Source organism: Pelodiscus sinensis, chromosome 12, assembly GCF_049634645.1.
Source record: "Pelodiscus sinensis isolate JC-2024 chromosome 12, ASM4963464v1, whole genome shotgun sequence".
NCBI classification, from domain to species: domain Eukaryota; kingdom Metazoa; phylum Chordata; order Testudines; family Trionychidae; genus Pelodiscus; species Pelodiscus sinensis.
This window is the reverse complement of record NC_134722.1, coordinates 25,222,501-25,243,861: the sequence shown is the minus strand read 5'-3', so window position 1 is coordinate 25,243,861 and position 21,361 is coordinate 25,222,501. Positions and strand designations below refer to the sequence as shown.

General features: G+C 39.9%; 1 protein-coding gene across 20 annotated transcripts in view; it reads left to right on the top strand.

Moving 5' to 3' along the window:
• ZNF536 (zinc finger protein 536) overlaps positions 1-21,361 on the top strand; it is a 463,664-nt gene that overhangs the window by 115,029 nt on the left and 327,274 nt on the right. For all 20 annotated transcript variants that reach the window (XR_012906701.1, XR_012906702.1, XM_075940170.1 and 17 more), the window contains one exon: positions 10,630-10,773. The gene's annotated coding sequence lies outside the window, so the exon portion shown is untranslated. The remainder of the gene's footprint in view (positions 1-10,629; positions 10,774-21,361) is intronic.

Below are 21,361 nucleotides of genomic sequence, written 5' to 3'. Positions count from 1 at the left end.
TAGTTCTATTGTTTTGAGCTCTGCTGACTTATATCAGCTGAGGATCTGGCCACAGGGATGATGGAGTGAACTGTATTGTGAAAATTTTCTTGTGTAAACCTAAGGAATGACTTTGTCAAGCAAAGTAATAAAATAGTATACTAAGACAATGTGCCATTAGTCCTTCATTTTGTGATATTTGGGCTGGTTTTTGATGCTTCAGTGGTGTAAAGTTTGGTCCTAGAATCGAGTGGAACTTCCCCATGGGGGTTCTCACTTGGATCTGAGGAGTCCATGGTTGGTATATTGCTGATGTAGCTGTGCTCCTCCACCACAGACATTCTGGTGAAAGTTGGCTGAAGAAAACGGAGCAAAGGCTGGGATCCATCCAGATCCTTCATAACCAGAAGGTCTCCTTGGAGCCATTGTCAGCCACTGTTCAGTACAGCAGCCCTTAAGATATTCTGATTTTATGGCTGGGGTCAGCCTATCAATAGATTGGCCCTAAGATCAGAGAAGCACATCACAAGTTATCTTAAAGCCGTCTTTGTACCTTCCTCATCCTTGAACTGTGCTGCTGAATGTTCCTTGGGCACAGCTCAACAGCTAGGCAAGAGTGTGTATTGTATAGGCCTCTTTAGACGAGTAATGTCCTTTTGGGCTCAGTGTGCTGGGAAACATGCATCAGAAATATTACTAAATTTATCCTAATAAAACTGGGAGATACTTTAGTCAGGTCAGCTATAAAGTGAAAGTAAGACAGTTCCCAGTGGACTTGTATAAGGCAGTGTATTTACTAGGCCACTGTATGCCAGAGCCAGAAAGAAACAGGGACTTCAACCAGGAGAAATCCCACCTCCCTCCTAAACTGAATCTGAGTGGTCAGATGAAATGCGGTCCCTTCCTCTGAAAATATGGCTGTAATTTTGAGTGGGGCTAATCATCTTAATTATTTGGAATTGGTTTAGCCTATCAGGAGCAAAGGAAATGTATTGCATGATTTCCATCATGCTACCCACCCTAAGAAACCAGACTTGAATTCCAAATACAGTAAGCACAGGGCTGAGGAGATCTCTCTCTCTCTCTCTCTATATATATATATGTGTGTGTGTGTGTGTGTGTGTGTGTATACACACACATGTATAATTGTGTATGGATCTTACTGTCAATACCAACCTTATATGATCAATGTGCATTTAGTTGTGACTTGAAAAGCTACTATATTGTGACAGCCTGATATTGTAAGGTGGTTAAAAATCCCCTAGGACCAACTCTTGAAAATGTGTTTTGGCTCTGCATTGCATATATTTATAGAGCACTGCAAATCCACGGTTATCCAGTTTATATTCACGGGTATCCACATCTGCACAGGCCACACCCTCAGCTGCTGATGAGCCCTGCTGGGGAGCTCAGTTTCCTATAAGGTGCACACCTGCATGCATTAAAAATTCTCCTCCCACAGTGAGTGGTGCTGTGGAGTGACCCGTTGTGCTGCAGCTGGAGCCGGGCCACAGCGAGGCTGTCCCTACTGGGGCAGCCTCACCACAGCCCCAGTTCCAGCTCTGGTGGCAGCCACATGGCCCGGACGGCATGGCTGTGTGGTGGTTGGCTGCTCCGTGTCCTTTCCATTGTGGGTGTCGTGTTTGGGACCAGAGAGTGAAGCTTTCACAGTCATGAGCGTCCCAAGGAGGAATCAGGTTAGAAGCCCCATGGAGCTGCGCTGGGTGGGTCTTCCCTGCCTGCTCCGGCCTGCACCACGTGTCTTGCCACTTCCCAACATCCCTGGGTGCCACAGCCGACTGACCCGGTTCGGAGTTGTGTGGAAGGAGCCAGGCTCCCTGACTCAAACCAGCAGGTATCAGGGGGCTAGTACTGCCCGGCTGCCGGGTGAATGCCAACATCCCAAGACGCACATGGGCTGAGTGACCCTGCACCTCTAGGCCCCAACTAATGGCCTGGTGAGGAACACTTGAGCCACCAGAAATGTGTGCCCGCCCCTCTTGCTTGTGCTGCAGACACCGCCAATCCTGTGCATGTGTCAGGGGCTGGTCTGTCACCAGGCTAGGCAGGGCAGGGGCAGAGTGTCTTCCTATTTATGGAAGAGCGCTTTGTTGCATGGTGGGAGGGCCGCGTGGAGCCCAGCATGGCAGCTTTAGATCAGTTGTGACCTGAGCAGCAGCACTCAGCTGATGGCTGGAAGACACTGCAGAGCTAGGTGCATGTGTGTGGGGGGGGGGGGGGGCTAGTGTTGGGGGGCTTTACGGGTGGGAAGCTCTTAGGGATGGGGGGCTGGCACTGGGGGGCTCTGGGATGGGGTTAATATTGGGGACTGGGTGTTGGCTTTGGGGGGGCTTGGGTGCAGTGGGGCTCTGGAAACATGAGGCTGTCACTGGGGGGTCTAGTGGTGGTGGGATTTTAACGGGTGGTGGGCTGGCACTGGGGAGCTCTGAGGGCAGGAGGCTGGCACTAGATGGGCTCAATGCATGGCACTGGGGTCAGTGGCTGGTGCTGAGGGGTAGTGGAAGGATGGTGGGGCTCTTGGGGTTAGGGCTGGCACTGCGGGACTCTGGAGTCTGGGACTTTTGGCAGACCGGTAACATTTGATTTGAATATTTGTGTATTCATTATGTAAACCATGGATATGCAAATGTTATTGGTCCACCAAAAGTTTGTGAATAAGTGTGCTGGTCCCTAGTATCAAAAAGGTTTGGGAACCACTGTCCTAGTGTAGATATGCCTCATGTGGCCCATAAGCTACCTGTATTTAACCCAAGCTGAGACTTTGTATGTAACTCAAAAGACCAGAATAGAATCCTTATTGAATAAGGTTAGAAAGGATAGAAACAATCGGCTTACATAAAGTATTTTTACTTCATAGGAATGTGATTCTGCTTGCTGAAAATGTATCCTTTGCATAGTGTTTAAGCATAATCCTATGCTTACTTTGCCCATAGAGTAAAAGTATGCTTAATAGCAGTTTCAGAAAAGAATCTATTTAAAGCCTGTTGAGCAGCATATCCACTTATAGATGGAAACTATAAGTGAATAATGTTAATGGAGTTCTGTTTTGTAAAACACATAGGGCAACTAATAGAATCAAGCTACTATATAAGTGGATGATTGAATTACATTTAAGAGAGTACCTAATTTATTACCTTTGAAAATAGTTTAGAGTTGTCTGCATGATGGGTTTCTGTAAATTCTTCATGTAAAAAGTTTTCAGGAGTCTCATTTCATATTAGAGTCAGATCACTTTTTATGCTATTGCATGTTCTAGGAGGCATTTCCACTGAAACACAAATGTTCAAGGGGCTAATTACTTCAGACAGAATTTCTCAAGAAAAACTTACCACATTGTACAAAGTCTTAGTCTGGGAGTAAATTTGGATCCCTACTTAGGAACATTGCACACCAGATAGGATGGTCTATTGGTCCAGGCAGTTAGCTGTCCTGTATCTGACAATAGCTAGAACTAGAAGAGAAAAAAAGTCCCTGTAACGGTCAATTATAAAATAAGCAGAAATTTGCCCTTTTCCCCATCACTACTTCGTTGGGTTATATTCTGGAAAATGAGCATTTATACCTCTTTTATTTTGCCCTATGGAATGTTATGTAGTTGTTCACACTATCCATATAACTATCATTTTATTAATGCTGCCAAGCTCTAGGCTCAGAGATATCTTGTGGGAGCAGGTGCCACATATTAAGTATGCAATGTGTAAAAGTAATTTAAAAATGTTTCTTTTCATCAGATTTAAATATGCTGCCCACCCATTTCCTTGTCTATCCCTTTCTTCTTGTATTCTACAAGAGGATAAGCAAGAGAACTGGCTGGACCTTCTATATACTGTTCAATATTGTTGCCAGAGATGCTTGTAGTTAGGATCGCCTGACACTTCCCAGTATAAAAGTCGATAATAAATTCTGTATCTCATTCCTTAATACATCCTAAGATGTATTGGGTTTGCTTTTCTGCTTGAGGACTGTGCCTGGGTGGTGCTATTTAATGCCCACCTCAGAAGAGCAGCCTATGCTTCCCTTTACTGGCACAAGCATGCACAGGAGCCCTACCTTTTAAGAGCTGGGGTTGCAGGAGAGAGATGTGAAGCTTTGGGAGGCCTTGCACTTCCCTGAAGCATAACATCTCTCAGCACTCTTGCTGGGGTGGTATAGCTCCATGCTGCTCAAATGTGAGCCACTAACTTATAGGCACATTGAGCGCCTTGTGTAGTCTATATTTTGGCTTTTGCAAAGATTTAGCAAGCTAGACCATAACATCCCATAAATCCTGGATTTGGGTGAAGTGAATCCGTGCAATAGATCTGTTCCTACTCCTATAGGATCAGTGTTAATATACATAGAGCACATATGTATGTATAATTAGAGGTAGACCAGAAGAAGAGTCAGAAATCTGTGGAAAATTTCATGTATATATTTGGGGTTTAAACCTGTAAGCCCTATTACAGTGAAACTACACTGTGAACTCCACCACAGTCAACCTCTTGTCTTAAACATCCACTTAAAAGCATCCCCATGTGATTCCTGATATAATTTATCTTGACCTTTACTTAAAGACCACCTAAATTAGGTCACCCGTTTTTGCTGCTCCATATGGTGGTTTTTTAACACAGGTTTAAGTGTAAACAAAAAGTACAGTGCTTCAGTGACATAAAGGAAGCGAACCCAGTCTATTAAAGCCAGGAAATTCAAAACAGAGGGTGATATGCTGTCTGTAACTCACCCAAATGCTGTGTACACAGTTGTTCTTAATCTTGATTTTTTTTATGACTCTTGCTGGTTTGATAGTATAGCTTTCATGTGGTGTAACTATGATTTTCTTGTTGGTGTTTTATCAATTCTCTTCTAAAAATGAAATTATGCTATTGTTCAGCATACTTGGCAATGGGAAAGTTGCAAGGAAAGACTTTGTTCCTGCCCTGAGGAACTTACAATCTATGTACATTTAATGGAAACAACCTTTGAAGCGGTAGGGTAGTTTTCTTAATGGGAATGAACTAGAATGTCCAGGCAAATACCTTACAGCCCTCAATGCATTTTCCTGTGAAATTTTCTAATGCCTTTAGTTTTCTCTCACCCCTCTTTCCAGTTATCAGATATAGAATCTTGACTTATTATTCTTAATTGCATAGTAAACAGAACAGTATTGTTGGCCCCAAGACAGATTACAATTTCTTATTACAGAATTCTCATAGACCACAAACCACTGATGTCATCTCCACCAGTTATAACAAAGTTTAGCTTCAATCTGATAAAAAAAACACCTATTGAATCATCACGGTTGCTCTTTTAGTAAATGGTTCAAAAGTAATTCTGGGTAGTTCATTGTAGTTGTGCTCATAGATACACCCATGCAGGGAGAGGGGAGAAGCTGTGCACATAAGGAGCTGTGTTTCCAAACACTGACATCTGTTTATGGGTGCTAATGACTGTGACTCCAATTATTTGTGTCCGCAGTTGAGGTTAATTGAACAGCTCCACTCCTGATTTGTAGGCACGGTCATATACATAGACATCCAGTTTGATTCATTCCATTTATCTGTGTCTGCATAACCTGCTAGTCAGTGGTATATATTCATATCTTTACCTGATCCATAGAGGATATGAGTCCCACAGCAGCAATTAGGGGATGTTTCTTTAGCTCAAGCTGCAGAAGTTCATGTTTGAGCTTTGGAGATCTTTGGCTCAGCTCCAAAAGTACAAGCACAAAAACTGGGTCCTGGTTAAGGACAGTTGAAAATGTGGTCCAATTTTATTACCAAGGAAATCTTCCCTTATAAATCCTAATCAAGATGGTGGATCTTTCTTTCTTTCTTTCTTTCTTTCTTTCTTTCTTTCTTTCTTTCTTTCTTTCTTTCTTTCTTTCAATACAGCTAACCATTTAACTTTTACATTCTGGTGCATCTGACCAGCATTTTTCATGACACATTCATGCACAAAAATATATTAGAGTTCAGGTTGTGACACTGCCCATCAAAATAAATCAAGGGATGGTAAGGTAAGCATGTGTTTTAGATAGTCCAGTACCTTTCAAAAGTCCTTCAATTACTGCAACAAAAGGGAAGCCTTCCAGTACATCTTGCATGAATTTAGGAGATATGCTGGGCTTCAGACTTTTGCCTCTAAATATGATTATATCAAGATGTATTAAAGATTGGAGAGTTTGTGTCTGTGTGTACTCTTTTGAGTGGTATTTTCAAAAAGGAAAGAAAAGAAAAGGAAGGGAAAGGGAAAGAAAGCCTGAACCAAGAAGTTTAGACCAATACAAATTTTCCCAAAGTCATAGGGCATTCTGATCCAGGGAAATCTAGTAATGCCAAATCTCATGAGTTGGGTCCATTCTCCAAATTTGATCTTTCCCAAAGTTTAGTGTGTTTGTAAGGCAGACATAAAAATGGTGTGAGCTCATCCACATTAGCCCAGGGTATATGAGGCCAGTGGTTTTCAAACTATGGGTTGCAACCAATACTGTGCCATGCAAGGTCAGGCACTGGGTCTCTCTGATGCAGGGTGATCAGGTGACAGAAGGCCTGTCCTGGCACTTCAAACTGCGCTGCACCCCAGAAGTGGCTGGCAATAGGATTGGTTCCTAGGGAGAGAGGGCTCTGTGCACTACCCCTGCTTTGAGTTCTAAGCTCCATACTCCCATTGGATGGGAACCTGCTACTGGCTGCTTCTGGGGTGCAGCATGGTCTATGGTGCCAGGAGAGACAGGAAGCTTGCCTTAGCATCCCTGCTGCAATGCTGACCGGGAGCTGCTCAAGGTAAGCCCCTCCTGCTTCAGCCCAGACCTCCCCCTCAAAGCCAGAGCCCCCTCCGAAACCCCAAGGCTCTCATCCTCAGCCTGGAGCCCACACTCTAGTCAAATTATGTTGGGTTGCAGGTGTCAACAATTTTCTTCAACTGCATCCTGAGGGAAAGAAGTTTGAAAACCACAGTGTTAGGCTACATCTATGCTATGAGCTGGTGATGGGATTCCCCTGCTTGGGTACACATTAAAGTACCTCTCATAGAACAAGCAGGAGTATAATAGTGTAGCTGCAGTAGCACGGTAGCAACGACAGCAGCATGGCTGAGCATGCAGGTCTGTGCTCAAGCATGGTCTGTGTTCAGCTGCTACTCACAGTGCCATGGCTACTCTGCTGTCTATACTGGTAATAGCTCAATGAGAGGTAAGTGCACATGACCCCTAACTACTAGCATTAAGGAACCCTTCATTGTGGTTGAATCAGTTTTTAGTGTAACTCTCTGGGAAACAGGGATTCAGTACAATTCTTCCAGAGTTGAACCCCAAACTCATTAAAATATTACAATAAAGTAATTAATGCACATGGCCACTAGACACTCTTAAAATGTAAATTTCACAGCTGTAAGAAATTAGATTTGTTTAAAAATAACAGAAGGCCTAAGTACAAATTATGGAGTAAGTGCCTATAAAATTTCAAACTTGGTTTTAAGGCAAAGTCTTTTTACTAGTTCATTTGCTTTAGCACTGGTATTCAGAGACAGATCCATTTCTCTTTGCCGATAGGTACTTTGGTGCCAATTTTCCTCTAAACTGGTGGTCAGACACACACCAGAGTGAAATCAATTAGTCAGTGGCTTCCTCTCATCAGGTGATTGGTCTAAAGTGCAAGGAAATATTTTCAATTAACCTCAGTCTCCTTTGAGCTCTGTCTTGTGTTCAGTGTTTGACGGGTTTGCAAATTACAGAATGTGACAGTAAAGTTCAGTGAGCACTGGTTTGAGTTGTTTGCACATGTGGGAAGACAGGTAACTTTCAGCCCCACAACATGTCAGCTGTATGTTAACAGGCCTTGGGATCACTCCTTTGTCACCTTATGGGAAAGCCCGGGACTTGGGCTTTCCTGCAATAGACAGTTGGCAAGTTGGTTCGAGACAGCCTCCAAGCAAATTTGCACGGATTTGTTTGCTTGTGAGGCCTAGAAAACTACACACTTGAGAGTTCACTCAGCCTTAGCTAGCACTTGATCTTTGGGTATTGTGCACATTTTGGGTACGCTTACACTACAGAGGAAGATCAAGGCTGCTGCTGTCGATCTTCCAGGGTTTGAATTAGTGATCTAGTTAAGACAGCTAATTCTAAGCGAGAGGGGCATTCCAGTTGATGCCAGTAACCCTGCTTTCATGAAGAGTAAGGGAAGTCGAAGGAAGAGTGTTGTTCCTTTGAATTCCTGCAGTGTAGACAGTGCCAAAAGCCAAGTTAAGCTACTTCAACTTCAGCTACACAATTAACGTATCTTAATTCGACTTTGTCCTGTAGTGTAGACGTACCCTTCTACATCAGGCACTTAAACTAGCTCCCGTAAAGTGCATAGAATGTTGGTAAGAAAAAGGGAACCTCCTGTCTAAGCCAGTAGAAGACATGCAAGGCTTGTTTTTTCAGCAGGTTGTGGCCTGTGGGTTTGCTCCTATTTCACTGGTCAGTTGTAAAACTCCCTGCACTATCTGGCCCTTTATGTCTTACATTTTCCTACCATTTCAAAAGATGCCCTTAGAACCCAAACCCCTCTCATCATCTACTCTTGTGTCCAAGACAGAAGAGGAAGGCCATGAACTTGAGCACCATATCTCTTTACTAAGGAGACCGAATGCCAGGCATGGACCCTCTGGTACCTTACTCACATATTTGGTGCGACAATTGTCTGAAGCAGAGTTAGTTCCAGATGAGCCATTGCTGAAGATCCATTGCAAATCTGTATTATGTGCATAAGTAGACAAACTTCAGATTATGACCCCCTAATGTTATTTTCATGCTATTGTTTTAAAACGTAATTATAAATCAAATTGCATTTGAGATGTGAAGCTGACAATAGCGAGCTGAAACACTGTAAGGGCTGCTTTAAAAATAGCTCCTTTCAAACATTATTAGTGGTTAGAGAAAGAAAAGTATAGGTTAACTGGCCAGATTTCACTATTCCATTTGTATTTGAGAAATGAAAATTGAAGCATTAGGATGTTCATCTGGTCTCTGGTGATATAGCTCAAGGTCTTTCTTTTTCACCCAGGGCTGCTTTTCCAGAGTTTTGGTTCACTGCTGTAGGCTTAAACAGGAGATATGAGTTTTCCACATTGCTTCATTTTCACAGATACTTTCCTCTCTTCCTTTTTCTGTTTCTTACCATAATTGTTTTGTCTAAGTAGGAAAGCTGCATTCTGAAAACTATGTGGAAAGAATAACAGTCATTTTGGGAAGAATCATGATGGGTGTTTCCATTTTTGGGAGGTCAACTTGAGACACCTGTGAAAAGTGCTGAGTACTAGAGGCTCCCATGTCAGTCAATGGGAAATACTCACCTGGGTAAAATTATGCACATGCTTAAATGTTAGCTGGACTGTGATCCAGGAATGGTACTGGTAGCATAACCCACACTCCAACTTGAAGTGATGTGCTATCTCATCTATTGGCGCTGAGATCACTTGCAATGCGAATAATGAGTCTGTTCTACGGCCTTAGTTAATAGCTAGCCAGCTTTTAGCTCATGCAGTAGAGGCACATGTACTAAGCTCCAGAGGTCCCAGGTTTAAATTTGCCACAGATGACCGGGGTCTGTCAGTGTTATACTAGTAAAACCTAAGCATTATGAACAGTGAAAATAATTGGCTAAGATAATATAGGTAATAATTCTAATACCCTTACAGTTCATACAATCTTTTTAAAAATAGGAGCCAGGAAGATATATAAAATAATCACATTAGGCACCCCAGTATCTTGAAATAAAAATTAATGAATCAGCAGGACATAGCACCAACATATATAGAGTTCCATTTTTCCACAGGTAGTTAAAAAAATTTAAAACCACCTGGTTGTGACCTATGTTGGGATTATTGTATCTACCTTACGGACAGCTGTTATTAGATCTGAGCAAAGAATTAATAATGGATCATGTATTTACATTTTGCTTTTTCCCTCATTTTTGATAGTACCCAATTTATTTGTTGTTCATTTGCAAATTTCTTCTGTAAATAATTCTCAGATTGTAGATTGTTCACAAATTTAGAACATTTATAAATCATTCAGTCATGGCTGTTTACCTAAATCATCTTGTTTTGTCTGTTCGCTGATTGGATGAGTTGTACAATTATCTGATGCTGTGCAAAATGAAAAATGTGACTATTACTACTGAATATGCCATTGAGAATTTCTACTGTGTTTTATCAGTTACGTATCCATTTAAGAATGGCAGCAGTACCACATGATCTCTTTAATGAACCAACACATTGCAAATTCAGAATTGTAGATTCAGATGTACACTTGTGTTTGTAGATGGGTTATATAAGTCAGGTATAGCTATTTCTGTCCCCTAATTGGGGGGGTCATGTAAGTAAACAATGCAGAAGGAAATTGCAAGTTTAAAACACAATTTGAAATTTGAAATCAGCACATTTTCAAACATTTGACAAACAGTCATTGTGTAGAAGTGTTACTGTTGATGATCTTTAGGCACTCTGAACTTAGCAGAGAAAGAAAAAAAAAAAAAAGGGAAGAGTATCCAGTCAAGGGCTGCCAATACAATTAAACCAAAAGTTTATTTTTTAAAATTTAAATGAATATTCTCTGACCTTGTTTTCCACTGTTTGCTCAGCTCTAATGATTCTCCCATTTTACAGATGAGGAAACGGAGTCAAAGAAGTTAATTGATCTATCCAAGCCCACAGAGGGTGTCAGCATCAGAGCCACGTGCAGAATTAAGGAATTCTTATCCTCTCATCATGTGCACAGACTATTAGACTACACTGCTTTAACTACTACAGGTAAGAAAAATATTGCATACATTGATTATTAAGAATAATAACAACTTGTAATAATGTAGTGCTTAAGAACCTTAGTCAATGTGAGTGTAATTCATTGTTGAGTGGTCTCAAAATCCACCCAGAGAGCCACATAACATCCCTCAGTATTGGCTATTAGCTGAAGGTTGTGTAAAATCATATGGAGCCTGGGAGGGAGCTCCCTTTTGACTACAGAGCTGAGGAGGATTATATATACATGACTAGTGGGTGAAGTGTATTGCATTGTGATGAACATTTTTCTGAAAAGAGCATGCAAATGGCAGATATGTTGGGCTGAAACCCTTTTTCTCCAGCAGTGCTTTTCATCCATGATCTCAGAGGGAGGCACATTAAGCATGCCTGTCTGACCGACTGTGCCTGCTCTGCGAATGTAATACAGAGTCTCCATGTATTGAAGGACAAAATCCAACAGTTCTCTTACTCAGGCAAAACTTTTCATTCATTTTTAGTGGGAGTTTTATCTGAGTAAGAACTGTGTAAGGACTGCAGCATTTCATCCAGGTAGATGGAAGGGCATCAGCATGGCACCCTAAACTCTAAGGCATATCTACACTTGCTGTGCCAGAGATCAACATTCTGGTGTTCAATTTAGTGGTTTCAGTTTCAACCTGTAAATCGAACACTGAGGGCAGCTCCACTTAGTGCCTGTACTTCCTGCTTTTGCAAGGAGTAAGGGAAGCCGATAGGAGTGTTTTCTCCCATCAGCCTCCCACTGTGTGAGCTCCACCAAGCTTGTCTTGAGGTAAGCCGACTTCTGCTATATATAATACGTAGCTAGAGTTGTGTACCTTACCGACCTTCCAGTGCAGACCAGGCCTATGGGTCTGTGTCTACACTGCAATAATACACTCATGGATGGCCTGTGTGAGCTTACTCAGGCTCTCGAGCCCGTACAGCTGGGCTATAAAATTGCAATGTAGATATTTGGGCCCTTTGTGGCGGTGTTTAACTATGCTCAAGTGAAAAGGCTCATTGAAATGAATGAGACTACTTAGAACAATAAAGTTAAACACAGTGCTTAAATGCCTGCAGGATATCAGTCTGAGGCTTTAATGGGACTAATCACATGCCCAAAATTAAGCATGTGCTTTGTTGTATTAGAGCCTTAATTTTGAACAGTAAAATGTGAATGGATGTAGACTAAAAAATGTATCTTCTAACCATTTTTTGAAAGATACAAATTACTGCTATTCATTGACTAGTTAGTAAAGCAACAGTTCTACTCTTTGAAATATTTAAGTGTAAAATTAGGTATTTAGTAGAAAAGGTATGCACGTTTGGTGGATTCCCCTCATCTCAAGAGTCAGTGAAGAAAAAGGCATTCAGGTTTTCTGAATAACAGTTCTCTCATATCTGCTTATGGACCCATAAAGTAAGTCTGAAAGTTTCCATCTACCCCTGTGTTAGGATGAAATTTAATGTCTATTTTTAAATCCCATGTGCACAGCGTGAAGAATAATAGTGTTGTTCTCATTTAGTGCTGACAACACAGGTATACCATCACAAAAAAAAAAAAAAAAAAAAAGGTAAGATAATCACTTAAAGACAAATTCTGCAAAATATTTCTCTTTTCTATGAATACTTCTCTATGAAACAGGCAACATGAACATTTTCTGTTCTATGTTTTCTGCTGCCATGTACTTAATTCTGTTTGAACCATATCAGGGAGATTTGAAGAAAAAAAAATCAACCATTAAAGACTTGCTCTTTGTTTTTTCAATCTGTGACCCCAGCAATCTCTTTAGCAAGCTATGGTTCAGTAAACTGGCACACAGCAGTAGTTCTACAGTGGAAAAATCATAAAACAGATGGAAGCTTTACATTTTTGTTTAGTTTTTAAGAGCAGTTTTTATAACATCGCTTAAAATCATTCTGATGCATCATACTGTTTACACTTAAAGCTTTGTAGCTAAGATGTTTACACTATAGAGAATGTTTTAAGATATTTTATAGTTATGATATTTAGATAATTGGCAAGAAAAAAGATAGTTTGTTGAGATTACAGTGATGTTGGTAACCGTGAAGTAACTTATGAGTCTCAATAAATATGTCCAGCTCGGTGGAAAGTACAAACTCAGTTAAAACAAAACAACACAAGAGGGAATATCTTTTTAGTGAAATCATTTCCTTTTCTTAATCAAAAGATGACAGCCACAGCCTTAGAAGTCCCATCTGTAATGCACCATGCTACGGATCTTCCAACATAGCTTTTCTTTTAATGATTGATACAGTCACATCAGATCAGTCAATTCAGAGTCTACGCAAATACACTTGAACTATACACAAAAGTAAATAAAGTTTATTTCCATGAAGAAAATTAAAACGATTCCAAGTAAATCCTGTACATTCAATATACTACTTCATTTTTAACAGAAATGCATGTAGAGGTTTGAATGCAGAAAAATGTATTCAGAGCATAGTTATGGAACATTTTAAAAAATGCCAAAAAAGCTGCATTAATCAAAAACAATAACGCCTTTTAACTTTCGTAAATGCTCAGAAAGAAGTATGAAATAGTCTGTGTGTGGGCCACAAATGTTGGGAATGCAAACATTTCACAATAAACATGTTTAAATGAAAGTACTTGGCTAGATACACTAAAAGATAGTACATGTTGGGTTAATTAATGCTTACTCCACAAAAATAAACCTCACTTTCAAGATCTGACCAATAAAAATCATTAGTATATTTGGATCAGATGTGCTGATGGATGATTTTTATGTATATGTTAAACTTTTGTAAGGCGAATTGTCCTTGAAAAACCTAGAAACAGATTTCAATTTAAAGTGAACACTCTCCATTACACCCACTCTATCTGTTTTTCCTATATAATATGTTGAATTATTTCAGTTTTATCTGATATAGTTGCAATTGATTTACTATTGATGGGTTTAAACTTATCATTTTTAATGTGTGAATCACAGTTACATATCCAGGAAAGTGTTTAGTTTCACAGAAATTGTTTACACGCAGAAGACAATTTCTGATGTCAGTGATAATCGAATTACTGTATTACTTTGTTTTTACTCAAAAAAAACCTTTCTGATATTAAATTTAATTATTTTAGTACATTTATAAAGGAATATTTTTTCCAAAGATTATGCCATGCTGTTAGGAAAATCATACATGTAAACAAACATATTTGTGTTTTTTTAAGTAGATTATGCTGTTGAACCCATTAGAAAGCATGAAGCAAATTCTTCTTATATTTGATATATTCTGATCTCATGCTCACATAAAGGCATATCAGTATCTGTCTCTGTGTAATTTAGTAAAAGTGTGGTTAAATAAGAAGAAAGAATGAGGAATCCTTACTCATTAAATTAGTACCATTGGCTTCCATGCTGTTTGCTCAGATTAGTGAGGTTTTTCGGATTGGGTCCATAGATTTTATATTGCATACTTAATACACACAAAAATAAAATGCTCAAGAGGCCAAAACTGTATTAAAATGGCAGTAAAACCAAATTTAATTTGAATAAGACAAAATTATGATTCTCAATAGACATTATGGGTGAAATCATGGCATATTGAAATCAGTGGCAAAATTCCTATTGATTTCAACAGAAGCAGGCATGGGTCTGGAAAAAAAATGGTCTGTGTAGGTGAATTCTGTCTGCATAGAATCCTATTGACTTATGATGGGAAAAAATAAGCAAGGCCTTGTTATTGTTTTAATTTTATTGTATCTATCCCATAATACACATGATGTGCCAGGCACTGTCTTCAGAGATGGGAAGGTGTAATCTTTGACCCAAAGCATTTACAATGCTCTGATCATACAAACATTTGCAATCCAGAGGCACTGAAACCAATGAGAGGGAGAGTGTAATCTGCTTTACAATCTCTGCTAAGAGCCAGTTGGCTTTTAGTTCATGCGATAGAGGCTCATAGCTTTAGCCCTTAAGGTCCCAGGTTCAATCCTACCTGTTTATGACCTGGGTCCATCAACTTTACACATCGTGTAATGGTTTAGATCTAACATACTGACTTTACTCATCCATGTGTTAGGTAGTTTCCTGTAAGTTTTGCAGAACATTTGGGTCATAAGGAAAGATTTGAGGGAAGAGAAGGTACTAATCTTAAGAATAAATTTGATGAGGTTTCTGTGCAGAGGCACGTGAAATAAGGCATGAAGAAGTTTGGGGAGACTTGAAATAGTAGTCTAACAGCACCGATGAAGGTTGAGAGAGTCTCTGTGATAAGATATTTAGAAGACATAGGTAGGCAGAGTCAGAATTGTGAAGGATCTTTCAGTTGAGAACAAGAAGATTGAACTTAGTGAGGTGGAAAAAGAAAGAGCCATTGAAAGGGTTCAAAGAGGACTGATGCCATCAGAATGTCATAGAAGATATGTGACTTGATCAGCTGTATTTTTAAATGGATGGTAGTGGGGGCACAATGTCAGAGAGGAGAGGTTTGCCAAATGGCCATAATCAGAATAGGATATGATGGAGGCCTTAGTCTGGAGGTGGATTAGTCTTTAAGGTGCTACATGACTATTCGCTTTTGTGGGGGTTTTTTTGGTTTTTTTTGTTTAAACACTGAGATGTCTTTCTTTAGGCGATGAAAAATGTTTTAGCAATTAGTGAAAAGCTTCTTTCTAGCGAATGATAAAATTTAACCAACTACTAGATGCCTAGATGCCTGTTATTCAACCAATAATAAACAAGAATGGTCTTTTGTTGGCTTGGGGTGTTTGTTTTATTAAAACTTCTGGTGGTGCAAACCCTCAGGTAACACATTTCATTTTGGGGGTTTTGTAATGAGCAATTTATACTACAGGACTTTGAGGGCTTACTTGTTGCTTTATATTAAAAAACAATTAAGTGGCCTAAATTGGGCATTCTGGCAGATTGAGCCCCTGAGAGGGAAAAGCGGGTTTGTACCTAGTTGTTAAATTGTAGAGAGCAGGTTGTAGAGAGATGAGTTACAGTGGCCAAAGAGGACACAACCCGCCAGCAGCTCTGTGTTGCTCAGAACTAGAGTATATTGTATCTCTGCCCGAGTATGGAGACTTTATGTATACCAGCCAATTAACCCACACCAGGAAGACTAAACATGTCCTTATTGACAGCACACATTGACAAAAGTTGCAATTCTGTGAAATAATCGGCTATATATTTGGGAGTTTGTCTGTCTGTCTGTTTATTCAAGAACTCCTAAGCAGTAAGAGCTAGGACCACCATATTTGGCATACAACTTCTTTTTTATCATAACTTAAAAGAGACAAAATCACCAGACATGAAAGAGGCTGGCTGGGGGCATGCTCCCCACATCTGGAACTACCCCAGCCCTGAGCCTCCCACCCTGAGGCATCCTTTAGGGAGGAGAGGATGCTTAATTTCCTCCTCTCCTGTTGATTCATATGGGATCATTGCTGGCTGTTCCCCTTCATCATGGAGCAAGGGGAAGTGCATAGTTTGTTGCATTCCTCATTCTGGTTGGGGAGAGCAGGGGCAGATGAAACTGGACTTGCCCCAGCCAGGGGAAATGCATCACTACCCTGGCTCTGCCCACTGGAGCTGCAGCGGCCACAGAGAAACGCTTCTCACCTGGCCTCAAGCTGCTATGGTGAGAGAGGGCTGGGTTGTCCATTCTCCCCAGGGCCATCTGCATATGAGCCCCACTTCCCCTGCCCTACCCAGAGGAATGATTTAAATGAAGCATATGAATTTTCATTCTATTTTCCAAACAACAAAAATTAATTGAGTTAAGGATCCGAGCAATGCCAGGTAAGGCTTCTAGTACAAAATAAATTGGAATATGTCTGAAACACATGTTCTTCTTGCTCAAAGTCCATACTCTGCTGTCATGAAAAATTCCAAATTCTCATAAACTTCAATGGAACAGAGAAATCCAGTTACCTGGAACCCATATAAAATACATTTAAAACAATACATATAAAAATAATAGGAATTCCAACTCCAGCTCAAGTGGATACACCTGGAGGAAGGGTATATCCTGGTTAGGGCAGGTCCAGGTTTGTTTGCCCCGTGTACCCCCAGCCAGAATGAGAAATTCAGCAAACTGTGCACTTTCTGCTCGATTCTTTATGAAGGGGAACAGCCAGCAATGTTCCCATACAAATTGAGGTTGGGGGAGAGTTTCTATTCCTGTGCTTGGGCTTCCTATTCCCTGGCTATCCTCTGGTTTCAATGACAGCTCTGACTGCTTTCTATGGAATGTTGGTGATACAAGCAATCCTTAGATTAACCTCAGAATCTGGGAGTTGTAAATGGAGTAATCATTTGTATCCCTGCCCTCCCACTTCAGTCTTCCATCCAAGCCCAGTGTGGCTATTTGGAGGACCATAATACTTACAAATTTCCATCTAATTAAAAAAAAAGACGTGGAAGTAAATGTTTAATTCATGTTTGTATGGAGAATGTACAACTTGTGTGTGTGTACTATTCAGAAATGACACATACATGTCATCATTATAATTATAAATCTGTCAGTTTGTCACTAGATTGTCACAGTAAACCCAAGTGTAAAAAAGTTTTATAACTATCTATAAAAATCAGAATGGGTTGCAACTTCATACTAAAGTTGGTCTCGAGCCCTAGAGTTAGTTTTTGAACCTCTCCCAAAGGACTGTGCTTGTTCAGAACTATTTTATTTGGTCTCATCTGCTACAGTGATGGTAGCTGGTTAGATCTGTGGAAGACCCAAACATCTATGAAAATTGGTAGTGTTTGGCTCTGGAGTTTTAGTTTGTGCCTCTGCCTGTATGCTGAGTAAGGTCTCAGATGAGGAATGCAGTGTTTTGATTTAATAAAAGAAGTATGTCATGTTTAGGGTATAATGTTTAAGGTTTTTTTAGACCAGTTTGGAACAACTTATTTGAAGTAATGTGTGGCACATTAAAATTACTTCCAAGGGAAAAGGAAGGGAGGAAAAATACAAAGGAACTGATAATAGGATTCATAAAATTTCACCACTGGATAAGAACGTAAGAACAGCCATACTGGGTCAGACTATGGTTCTATCTAGTCCAGTATCCTACCTGCTGACAGTGGCCAATATCAGATGCCTCAGAGGGAGGGAACACAACAGGTAATCATCATGTGATCCCTCCCCTGTCACCCATTTCCAGAAAAACAGGCTTGGGACACCATTCCTGCTCATCCTGGCTAATAGCCATTGATGGACCTACCCTCCACGAATCTATCTAGCTCTTTTTTGAACCCTGTTAAGGTCCCAGTCTTCACAACATCCTCTAGCAAGGAGTGAAAAAAAAATTGTGAGCTGAGTGAAGAAAAACTTCCTTTTGTTTGTTTTAAACCTGCTGCCTATTAATTTCATTTGGTGACCCCTAGTTCTTATATTGTGGGAATAAGTAGATAACTTTTTTTTCTTATCCATTTTTTCCACACTAGTCATAATTTTATAGACTACATGATCACAGGTTCAAATCCATCTCTGGTCAGAAAACTATTGGCACGGGTATTCAGTGGTTTCTGAGTCATGGCTTTTGTGGTTTCACTCTAGCTCCCAGTAGACAGCCCACATGTCAGAAAGTCCCAGCAACATGCTTGACACTGTCTAAGCCTTTGGTTGACAGCCTCAGCAAAAGAATTTAATGGACATGAAAACTGAAACATCCACTGATATATATGGGTGGTCTGTCAGTAGGATTTCATGGAAAAACTTGCCCTGCAATTGCCCATCCCTAATCCATAGATAAATGAAGTACTTCCTTTTCTAGGGATTTTATTCCACAGCTTTTCACAAGCACCAAATTAAAATAAAAACACACTTTTTAAAAAGAAACATTTGATATTTAAAAACATGAAATTTGGAAAGTTGATAATCTATAAAATGATCTAATCATCCCTCTTGGAAACTGTTCAAAATTAAATGGGCAGTATAGATAAGGGTGAAAAGTGTCAACTGTACATGGTAAGTACTGTTTTTTTCTCTCCAAAGCATTAATATTTTTTAGCTGTATAACTTCTTTTGATTTTAATAGTAGTAGTAAAGGAAAAAGTTCTCTCCCATGTATGTCTTAGAAATCTTAGTGGTCAAATCTTGAAATAACAGAAAGCCAGAACAGGTAGAATTAATTCTTAAAATGCTGCCCTAGCCCCCTCTGCTTGTGAACTGTGAACTGAACTTCCATTGATGTTAAGGTGTGAAGAATAAGGATAGCATGCATACATTTAAAAAAATCTATATACATGTATGTAAAAATTTCTGAGGCTCCCAGTGTATGAAGAACACATTTTCAAGATCATCTCATCTAAAGAAGTGGGTTTTGCCCATGAAAGCTCATGATTCTCTCTCTCTCTCTCTCTTTCTCTCTCTGTGTATATATATGTACACACACAGTGCTTTTTTGTTAAAAAAAGGGGGGGTGCTGGTACTCCAGGGGAAAAGTTGTTGAGTTCTGACTGAAGGTGCTGGTACTGCATCTGGAGGTACCAGGCAGTACCGTCATAAAAAAAGCACTCTCTCTCTCTCTCTCTCTCTCGCTATATATATATATGAGCATCTACACTACTAAGTCCATTATTTTTAAATAATTGGCTGTGGAATTCAAAATAATAAGTCCTGCTTTTCATCAGCAGTAATGTTAATTCTGAAATAGTCATTTCGAACTAATGGTAGTGTGGATGCTCCAGGGCCTGTATTTCAAAATAATTACTCCCTAGAGTAATTTGAACTAATTACTCCCTAGAGCTTCCTGGGGCTCTAAGTCTGAGGTAGTGCATCCACATTAACAGAGCCAGCCTTGGACTAATTTTGAGGGTTCTCAGTAGTGTGAACTAGGGATGTAATGGTATAGTTGATTAACCAGCTAACCAATAAGCAAAAACTTATAGGTTAATGCATTAGACTACATGCATTTCCCTCCTCCACTACCCACCAGTAAATTTATTAGCAGGCTGGCCACCAGCCTGGTTCAGTCCTGGCTAGTGACGGAGCCGGGATCTACCCCTGCTGTGGCTCTGCATTTAAAGTGTATTAGGAGCCAGGCGGGCAAGCACTCTGGCTCAGTTCTGGCTCATACCAGGTCCAGGAGCTCAGACCCCGCCCCCAGATAGGAACTGCTGCCACCTTTTTATATGGTTTTTAAACTGGCTCCCCTTGCGGATCACCTCCCACCTAGAATCCCGCACTGCTGCCTTTGATAGAGAGCAAAATCTGATAGAGAGGCAGCAGCGCAGAGTGGCTGGGGGCTCTTCAGGAGTGAGGCTAGAGTCCCAAGGGGACTATAACCGATAAGAATTAACGAGATTACTTGACTATTCAATTAACCAATATTTAACTCCCTCGTGTGGACACACTAGTTTGAAGTTGTTAAATCGAGAGTTATTAAGTCAAATTAAGTAATTTTGAAATACTTTCCTAGTATAGACATGGCCTAAGGTGCCACAGGACTACTTGTTTTTAATGTTACAGACTAACATGGTTTCCCCTCTGAGATGTTCAGCTATGGAAGGAATTTCCATCTGTCTTGTAGGAACAAGTAAAAGACAATAAACAAATTATTATTATACCAGCCATACACAATATGAAGGATACACATACACATCCCACGTCCCAAAGATGTAATAGATTATGTGAGAACTTTGAAGGGAAAAAGCTGCTAGGAATGTTACCCAGGGTCACTTTCAAATGCATTGTATGCAGAAATGTCTATTTGTGGCTCAAAAACACTGACATATAGTTTGAAATAAGTCAAAACTGTCTCACTGGATGACTATCATGAGTTAAAGTTTTACGTTATATGATCTCTTGCCAGAATGTGACCGTTTATGATTTCATAAGAGAAGAATAAGTACATCATGAGTGACATGGTAATGTAAATCCATGAATTGGTTATACAGGGAACACAGTAATGAGTGCTTGCATTTCTATATTTGTATATTCTTATGTTCTTAAACATTACAATTATGAATAACTTGATCAAATAAATACTACTGATAAAATCATTTTAAGGAAAACTGCATTTTGACATTGCCAATATACCCACTTTTAAAAAAAGAAAACCAAAAAATGTCCTGTGCTCCATTTACAAGTCTTCTCTTTCCCCCCTCATAAAGGGTCTCTCCTTCCCCAAAATCTTAATATGTTAAAGGTAGATTAGTTGGCTGCTAGAAAACACTGATAGGTTTTTAATTACCTTGTTTCTCTCTTGATACCTGCTTAACTTGCTTTGCCTCCTTGAAAAATAACTTTTTTTATAAAACCTTAATTGAAAATTGCCGCTTTTACACATTGTCAACTTTCAAAACTCCACCCACAATTCATAGCCAATCAACATTGTTCAGACAGTGCATTGGTTTCCAAGGCAACCCAAGCACACAGTCAGCCACAGAAATTTTCTACACAGGGAGTAAAGCACGAAAAACTAAACAAAAACACTCAAGCATTGTTACTTTTCCATTGATGTGTTTATTAAAAAAACCCCAAAGATATGCAAGTAGCATAAAAACATAGGGGTAAAGGATGATACTTGAATTAGAGAGTGGGGGAAGGAGAAACTTCTTAACTCACTTTAAATCAGCAAGAGTAAACATGGTATCCCATCTATACACAC